Consider the following 9,062-nt stretch of genomic DNA (forward strand, 5'->3'; position numbering starts at 1 on the left):
CCCAACCCGCCCCGAGCGCCCCTCCCCACTGCCGCCCATCCCCTCTGCCCCGCCCCAACCCCCAGGCTCCCCTCCCCACTGCCGCCCATCCCCTCTCTGCCCTGCCCCAACCACCCCAGGCTCCCCTCCCCAGTGCCGCCCATCCCCTCCCTGCCCCGCCCCAACACCCCAGGCTCCCCTCCCCACTGCCGCCCATCCCCTCTCTGCCCCGCCCCAACCCCGAGATCCCCACCCCCAGTGCCGCCCCTCCTCTCTGACCCCGCCCCAACACCCCTGAGCTCCCCTCCCCCACTGCCGCGCATCCCCTCTCTGCCCCGCCCCAACCCCCGGAGCGCCCCACTGCCGCCCATCCCCTCCTCCCCGCCCCCAACCCCCAGGCTCCCCCTCCCCAGGGCCGCCCATCCCCTCTCTGCCCCGCCCCAACCCCGCCGAGCTCCCCTCCCCAGTGGCGCCCCTCCCCTCTCTGCCCCACCCCAACCACCCCGAGCTCCCCTCCCCACTGCCGCCCATCCCCTCTCTGCCCCGCCCCAACCCCAGGCTCCCCTCCCCAGTGCCGCCCATCCCCTCTCTGCCCCGTCCCCAACCCCAGGCTCCCCTCCCACAATGCCGCCCATCCCCTCTCTGCCCCGCCCCCAACCCCTGAGCTCCACCTCCCCAATGCCGCCCATCCCCTCTCTGACCCCGCCCCAACACCCCCGAGCTCCTCCTCCCCAATGCCACCCATCCCCTCTCTGCCCCCACCCCCAACCCCAGGCTCCCCCTCCCCAGTGCCGCCCATCCCCTCTCTGCCCCGCCCCCAACCCCCAGGCTCCCCCTCCCCAGTGCCGCCCATCACACTCTCTGAACCCGCCCCAACACCCCCGAGCTCCCTCCCCAATGCCGCCCATCCCACTATCTGCCCCCGCCCCAAACCCCGAGCTCCCCCTCCCCGTGCCGCCCATCCCCTCTCTGCCCCCGCCCCAACCCCCGAACTCCCCCTCCCCAGTGCCGCCCGTCCGCCTCTTCTGCCCCCACCCCCAAACACCCCAGGCTCCCCCTCCCCAGTGCCGCCCATCCCCTCTCTGTCCCCGCCCCAACCCCACCCCGTGGTCCCCTCCCCAGCGCCGCCCATCCCCTCTCTGCCCCTGCCCCAAACACCCCCGAGCTCCCCTCCCCAGTGCCGCCCATCCCCGAGCGCCCCTCCCCAGTGCCGCCCCTCCCTCTCTGACCCCGCCCCAACCCCCGAGCTCCCCTCCCCAGTGCCGCCCCCCCTCTCTGCCCCTGCCCCAAACACCCCCAGGCTCCCCTCCCCAGCACCGCCCATCCCCTCTCTGCCCCTGCCCCCAACACCCCCTAGCTCCCCGATGCCGCCCATCCCCTCTTCTGCTCCCGCACTCAAACACCCCTGAGCTCCCCTCCCCAGTGCCGCCATCCCCGTCTCTGCCCCCATCCCCTAACACCCCGAGCTCCCCTCCCCAGTGCCGCCCATCCCCTCTTCTGCCCCCACCCCCAAACACCCCAGAGCTCCCCCTCCCCAGTGCCGCCCACCCCTCTTCTTCCCCCAAACACCCCCAGGCTCCCCTCCCCAGTGCCGCCCATGCCCCTCTTCTGCCCCCACCCCAAACACCCCTGAGCTCCCCTCCCCAGTGCCGCCCATCCCCTCTTCTTCCCCCAAACACCCCCGAGCTCCCCTCCCCGGTGCCGCCCATCCCCTCTTCTGCCCCCGCCCCATCATCCCCTGAGGACCCCTCCCCAGTGCAGCCCATCCCCTCTTCTGCCCCAGCCCCAAACACGCCCCAGGCCCCTCCCCCAGTGCCGCCCATCCCCTCTGCCCCCGCCCCAAACACCCCCGAGCTCCCCAATGCTGCCCATCCCCTCTTCTGCCCCTGCTCCAACACCCCCGAGCTCCCCCTCCCCAGTGCCGCCCATCCCCCTCTCAGCCCCCGCCCCAAACACACCCCGACACTGCTCCTGGTTTTGGGAGGGGAACAGGAGAAAGGACAAAATAAGCAAGAGACGAAGAGAAAGGAGGGAGGGATGGATGGAGGAAAAGGTGAAACAAAAAGAACAAACCCTAATGTCCCCAGTGATTTTAAGGGACAAAATCCCAGGTACGGAATAAAATTCTGCCTCCTTAAGGTCGTGTTTTCCATGCCTAGAATTCAACTGTCACCAGATGGATCAGACTGAACAGGTTTCAAACCTCGAGGAGGCTCTTACCTTCTAAACAGGGACGGCTGTTTTCTAGTAAAATCACTAAAAGGGAAGGAGAAAACTCGAAAGAGGTTCCTCCTGGCGCTCACGTACCTGAACCCGAATACTCTCTCAGTCCTCCAAGAGAGACCTGGAGAAGGAGACTTGCTGAAGCAAAGCCACAGGGGTCTCTGAGGTTTCCCTGGCCCCTTGCCCCTCTCCTGCCTGGCTGATGTCAGCATCTCTCTGTGAGGTCACCACCTCCCCACCACCTTTGACCAATAGTCTGAGGTCCTGCAAAAGGCCTTTGTGATGTCACTGCCACACCCCTCCCTTGCTGTGCTAATGTCCTGCCCCTGGCCAGGCACTTTGGAGGTTTGAGCTACTCCCTGTGGATCACCCCACTCAAGGAGCGTTCGTTCTAGGCAGCAAGCCGGCTAGACAGGAAAACATCAGACGCTGCTCCCAATGCTACACTCGTTTTTTCAGAAATTGGTCGACTTTATGACCAGAAGAGACCATTAGAGCATCTAATCTGACCCCCTGCATATCACAGGCCTCCTGAATGACACAAGAGCTACTTTTGGGGCAAACACATTCCAGAAAACCATCTAGTCTTCATTAAATGACATCAGGAGATGGCAAATCCACCACTTTCCTTGGTAGCTTGTTCCTGTGGTGAATCATCCTCGCTGTTGAATATTTGTGTCTTATTTGTAATATGAATTTGTCTCTTTTCACCTTCCAGCGATTGGGTCTTGTTATGCCTTTCTCTGCTTGATTAAAGAGCCCTTTTATACCCAATCTCTTCTCTCCATTAAGGCCCTTCAACACTTCAATGAAGTCACCTTTCAATCTTCTTTTGATAAGCTAAACAGGTTGATCTCGTTCAATAGCTCACTAGAAGGCAATTTTCTCCAGCACTCAGAACATTTATTGGCTCTTTGGTCATCAGATTCCTGAACTGCAGCTGGATGTGGCTCTTGTTCTTCTGCACAGCACAGCTCCTGGAGAAGAAGGATCTGCAAATGTACATTCGTATGATACCTTTGTTTAATTGATGAAAACATAAACTAGACACTTAGAGGATTGGAACGGATTTCAGCTGATGGACAGCTTCGCTAGGTTTTTATGCATTTGGACAGCGAAATGTTGAGTGTTTACATTCATATCAAGCACCCCCGTATAGTGGAGTTCCTGAACAGAATGGAGAATGGAAAAATAAATGTTTTCCTTTTTTTAAAAAAAAGAAAGAAGGTTATAAGAGAACACAGGAGTTTGAACGAAGGACCACTTGAGCTGCAGTTAAGCACTCTACCACTAAGCTATACCCCCATGACAACAGGGGTATAGCATTGTGATCTCCAGGACTTTGAAGGACAGACCCTGCTTCATTGAGCTCCGTTGCCATTCCCAGACCACAGGTGGTTTTAAAAATGGGGTTTGATTAAACTTCTTAAATGTGGTAAACACCACAGCTTGCGCACCCACCGATATAGCTTCTCCCACTGACATAGCTGCCACCTCTTGGGGAAGTGGATTAACTACACCTACAGGAAAACTCTCTCCCCTCAGCATAGAGCAGTGGTTCTCAAGCTGTGGGTCAGGACCCCAAAGTGGGTCATAACCCTGTTTTAAGGGGGTTGCCAGGGCTGGCATTAGACTTGTTGGTGCCTGAGGCTGAAGCCAAAAGTCTGAGCCCCACCACCCAGGGCTGAATCCCTCAAGCTTTGGTTTTGCCCTCCCTTAACTGGGGCAGGGCTCAGGCTTTGGCTCCCCCCTGCCCCTGCCTGGTGTGGAGGGGCTTGGTCCCTCTTTCCAGGGCCATATAGTAAGTTTTTTTTTTTTTTAGCTGAAGGGGCTTGCAGTGAAAGGAAGTTTGAGAAACCCTGGCATAGAGCCTCTGAATATGTCTAGACTTGGCTGCCTGTGACACCGTGGGTGATCAGACACTGAAAGTGCAGCCATGGAGACACCACACACCAGCCTTGCCCAGCAGGCAAGAATCAAACCTCCACAGAGAGATGCTTGTTGTTTTTTAACCCATCTCCCTAAGCCCTCAGCCACAGCCACTTAACAAAAGGGCTTTTCTACACTATGATTCTGGTCTCACTGAAGGGTCAGTTCCAATTGTTTGCTCAGACCAGCATTAGGGAAAATGGTGCCCTGGGCAAAGCTTGTACTTTGGCACTTCCCCATTGCCCCTGGATGATCCCCACTCCCCCTTTACCGCTAGCTCCTGCACTCCCAACCCTTGCACCTCCTTCACCCCTAACTCCTGCCCCTGCTGTGCCCCCTTTGCCCTTAACTCCCTGGGCCACCAGCCATTGCCCCGCTCCTGCAGCCCCTCACATGGCTCCAGTGCTAGGGGCCCCGCACTTGTTCTCCCTTTCCCTGGGCTTTGGCATCACTAGCCCCTGCTTAGTGAGAAGGGTTCAGTGGTTCCCAAAATGTGGGGCATGACTCCTAGGGGGACACAGAGGAACATTCATAGGGGCACCTCAGGGTCTGAGCCAGCCCCCATGGAGGGAGCAGCACTGAGCCCCACTCTGCCCCAGCTCTTCTCCAACCCCACCTCAGCCTGGGGCTCTGGCTCCCAGCTCAGCCTCGACCCCTTACCCCTGTCTGCACCCCTCTCCCCAGCAAGCAACAGCCCCACTCCCAGCCTCGGTTTCCGATTGTGGTTTCCAGTGTCCACAGCCATGGATAAGAGGGCACAGAGTGAAATGTTTGGGGACCCTGGTTTAGGATGATGTGCTCACTGGCTTCTATGCAGTCCCATAAAAGCTAGTCCTCCCCCACCCAGCCCTCCATCAGGACGGACTAGGTATGTTCTGCTGCCCCTCACTCATACAGGAAGGATAATAACTTTTCATTCCACTCAATGCTAAAGTGATTTGTAACCCACCAGCAGCCAAAACTGGTCATTTTGGGAAAGTGGCTCCATCATGCTGCATAGCTAGGCAGAGTAGGTGTGTCTGTGCAAACACGGTCTGTTCCTGAAGTCTTTCCCCCAGCTCCTCACTAGATGTGAGGGAGGATCTCATTCAGCCCCTGCTTCCGCTTAGTATTTAAAAACTCCTTATTGTCCCTAGCTCTGCTGGCCTTAGATTTCTCCTCCTGTCCCTTTTCTAACAACTCAGATGAGGTGGCCGAGTGGTTATGGTGATGGACTGCTAATCTATTGTTCTCTGCACGCATGGGTTCGAATCCCATCCTCATCAGATGCATTTAGTTTTCACCCCTCCTTTGTAGTAAACCATCTCCCCCTTTGGTACAATGACAGATCAAACAATGTTTCTTCTTGCAAACAAAAACCTTCTCAGAAACTCAGAACTCCCTTGCTTTAAATAAAATGTCTAAATCCCAGATTTCTTAAAAAAAGAAATTCTCTAGTCCTGTATTTCCTAGTTTTTATCTCAAAAGGGAACATCCTCATCTTCTCCCCCAAACACCCTGGGACCTGCCCAAATTATTAAAATACCCTCAACCCGAGCAAGGCCAGAGCAGTGAACCAGAGCTAGTGTCTAGGCCAAGCTGTTCTGAAGGAGGCAACTCACACATTTTCTCCCTGCTTCCCTTGGCACAGTCTGACTGAGAAAACAAAATTCCCCAAACTGAAAATTTTCTGCTGAAAAACCAATACTAGTCTGTTTGGGGACTTTGGTTTGCAAGTATTATTGTTATTATTCTCTTCTGATTTCTGAGTCAGTTCAGTTCAGTCTTTGTCCTCCAGGTGTGTTTCCAGCTGCTGAGTTGTGGGAGAGAGAGGCCAGGTCATGATGTCTCTTCCCCTCTTTCATAGCTTCTTCCAATTTGCTAGGAAGCTCCTTTGTTACCATGTGAGTCAAGCAGTGTCCACTGTCGCTGTGCTATCTTGGAGAAGTCTGCATTGTACACGGTTCCTGGGCTAGTCCTTGGGAGTGTGGATCCCTTCAGTGGGCCAGCAGCGAGTCTGGCTCCTCCCTTGTCACACCTGAATGGCTGGTGGAGGGCATTTCTCAACCTCATAACATATTTCAGTAACACACACAGAGAAAAAGTTCATAACTTCCCAACCAATGCGAGCACACACAATCCAACCCGATGTTAATGTTCAACAGATCAAGACTTTTGAAATGATACGTCACAAGGCAGACTTTGTACAAACCATGTCATCATTATATGAGAGTGGTGAATATGGGGCTTCCAGGTGCTGCTCTGAGCACAGCATGCCACACCTGGGCTTCCATTGCAATGGAGACGTACCCTTAGAGTCCATCTCTCCTGGGATAAAGATGGCCCACACCTGACTCTCTGCCAATCCCCACTGGGCCCTGAGAAGTGTTGTTCGTGTTTGTATTCTATAAAGCAGAGGAGCAGATGAAGTTTTGCTCCCAAGGTGTGTGTGTGATTCTTTGGACAGGTCTACACTACAAAATTAGGTTGGTGTAATTACATGACTTAGGCTGGCAATGCAGTTCTATCAAGCTAATCCCGGTGTAGATAGCGGCTCAGCTGTCAGAACTTTCTGGAGCTATGAAAGGGGAGGGGCCCAGCCTCTGTAGCAGGAATGCAGGGCAGGTGAGTTCACGGCAGGCATTGTGGGATACTGGTGGAGACCAGTTATGTTGATATAATGACCAGCAGCATTTACACTGACATTTGTCACTTTAAGTTTGCTGCAAAAAGCACTAGGCCTCTCGTCGAGGTGGTTTTATTTTGTCACCAAAACAGGGCAATTTTGTGGCCAGACGTGGCATTGCAGTGTGTGCACCAGCCAAAAGCTGCTGACCGAGGGAGCGTTGTGTGTTTTTCACACATCTGAGCAATATAATGATGCTGAAGTAACCTTGTAGTGCAGACCTGGCCAAAGATTCTCTCTCTCTCTCACACACACACACACACACACACACACACACACACACACACACACACACACACACACACACACACACACACACACACACACACACACACACACACACCCCTTGCAAGGAAAACCTCACCTGCTCCTCTGCTTTGCAGAATCCAAACAGAAGCAAAGCTTTTCAGGCCCCAGTGGAGATGGCAGGGAGTCAGGTGTGGGCAGACAGTGTATTGTTGATACAGGCAGGCACCATGGCTTAGCTGGTTAAAGCACCTGTCTTATAAACAGAAAATTCTGGGTTCAACTCCCAGTGGTGCCTTGTTGACTAACTCTTGGGCAACATGGTATTGGCTAGTGTGGGAGAACAAAACACAGAGCTCTTTGGTCCAGCCCAGTACAGTTGTTTAAAATATACTCACAGGCACTGATAACAGACTTACTAAAAGTTTGGGAGTTAAGAGCTGATAGGTCAGTGTTCCAGCCTGTCACAGATGATCCTGCTTCCTTTGGGACAGGGTCATGTCTGGGCTCTCATGCTGAATGGCTCGTTGTGGCTGCCAGAACCTGTGGGCAGCTTGTTTAGTTTACACAGAGGGTTGAGTCCTGCTTTGTGCACTGTGTGTGAGAATGAAAATCCTAAACTGCCCTTTGAAATAGCAAATGCAGCAGGATGTGTTACTGTCCCTGCCCCAAAGCAGACAGACCAATGGAGAAATGCCATTGAGTCCAGGGTAATACTCCCCTGCCATTTTACCTTGTTTGCTTGCTAAACTCCCTCCCAACCTTGAGGGCTCCCAGAGCCCGGTATTGAGCCTGAGCCGAGATGTCTACGCTGCAAATTTACCACCCCACGGCCCTAGCCTGGGAGCCTGCACTGGCACGGGACAGCCGTGGGTGTTTCATTGCAGTGTGGACACAGCCTAGCATTATGTCTACACTGCCATTAACACACCCAAGTCACTATTCTCAAACCCTGGGTCAGTTGATTCAGGCTTGTGAGGCTTGTGCTGCAGGGTTATAAAATAACAGCGTAGACACTTGGGCTTCAGCCCAGCCTCCGAGACCCCACGAGGGGTGAGGGTCTCCAAGCCTGGGCTCCAGTCTGAGCCCAGATGTCTACGCTGCAGTTTTTAGCTCCACAACCTGAGCCCCAGGAGCCCAAATCAGACCATCCAGGTCAGCCAGGCCAGCGAGATTTTGTCACAGTATAGATGCCCTCTCAGGATATGTCTACACTGCAATGTAAGTCCAGGGTTAGCAGAAGTCATGTCAGCAGCCCCAACACATAAACATAAACCACGAGGGAAAGACCCACCCCCCAAATAAGCTGGGCAGTGTCCTTCTCCCTACGGTTCGTTAGTCCAGCAACCAAAAGTCCTTTAACATGAGCCATCCCCTCTCTGCACCTCACTCACAGCTGTTGTCCTTAGTCAGTGCAAGCCCAGAGGTGCCTCTGTAGAGTTCACCTGCCATCCTGGGTGGAAAAGGGGGAAATAAGAAGGCCCCGTACTCACTATGTCCCCTGCCTAGCAAGTGCTATTGAATTGAAGGTGAGTCCCTCTATCGGGGTCTGCCAAGCACAGTTGTGCTGCCCTCAATTCACACAACAAGGATAACAACCCTTTATTTCTCCTGCCCCTATAACATGGAGACTGGGAATCCAACACCAGACAAAAATGATTATTTCGGCAAGCAACCCAACATATTTCCAACATACTGTAAAATCCACATGCAGACTCATATAAGAAACCTTGCAAGAAAATCTTCCTGAGGGGATCTGAAGCACCTGCTGCTGGAGGGAAGGAGGGAGCTATGGGTTGGGATTGAGGAGCAGCGTGAGGAGAAGGGGCTGTGGGTTGGGATTGAGGGGCACCGGGAATAGGAGGGGGCTGTGGGTTGGGACAGAGGAGAAGGGTGAAGAGGAGCAGGCTCTGGTTGGGAGTGAGGAGCAGTGAGCATAGGAGGGACTGAGGGTTGGGATTGAGGGGCACTGGGAAAAGAGGGGACATGGGTTTAGGCTGAAGAGCATCCTCGTTTGGGG

General features: G+C 54.5%; 2 non-coding genes across 2 annotated transcripts; both read left to right on the forward strand.

Moving 5' to 3' along the window:
- The first annotated feature begins 5,314 nt into the window (after positions 1–5,314).
- TRNAS-GCU lies at positions 5,315–5,396 on the forward strand. The gene has a single exon. It is a non-coding gene; the product is annotated as a tRNA-Ser (tRNA).
- A 1,870-nt stretch (positions 5,397–7,266) lies between these two features.
- On the forward strand, positions 7,267–7,340 carry TRNAI-UAU. The gene has a single exon. It is a non-coding gene; the product is annotated as a tRNA-Ile (tRNA).
- Positions 7,341–9,062: the final 1,722 nt, after the last annotated feature.

Source organism: Mauremys reevesii, linkage group 12, assembly GCF_016161935.1.
Source record: "Mauremys reevesii isolate NIE-2019 linkage group 12, ASM1616193v1, whole genome shotgun sequence".
Taxonomy (NCBI): domain Eukaryota; kingdom Metazoa; phylum Chordata; order Testudines; family Geoemydidae; genus Mauremys; species Mauremys reevesii.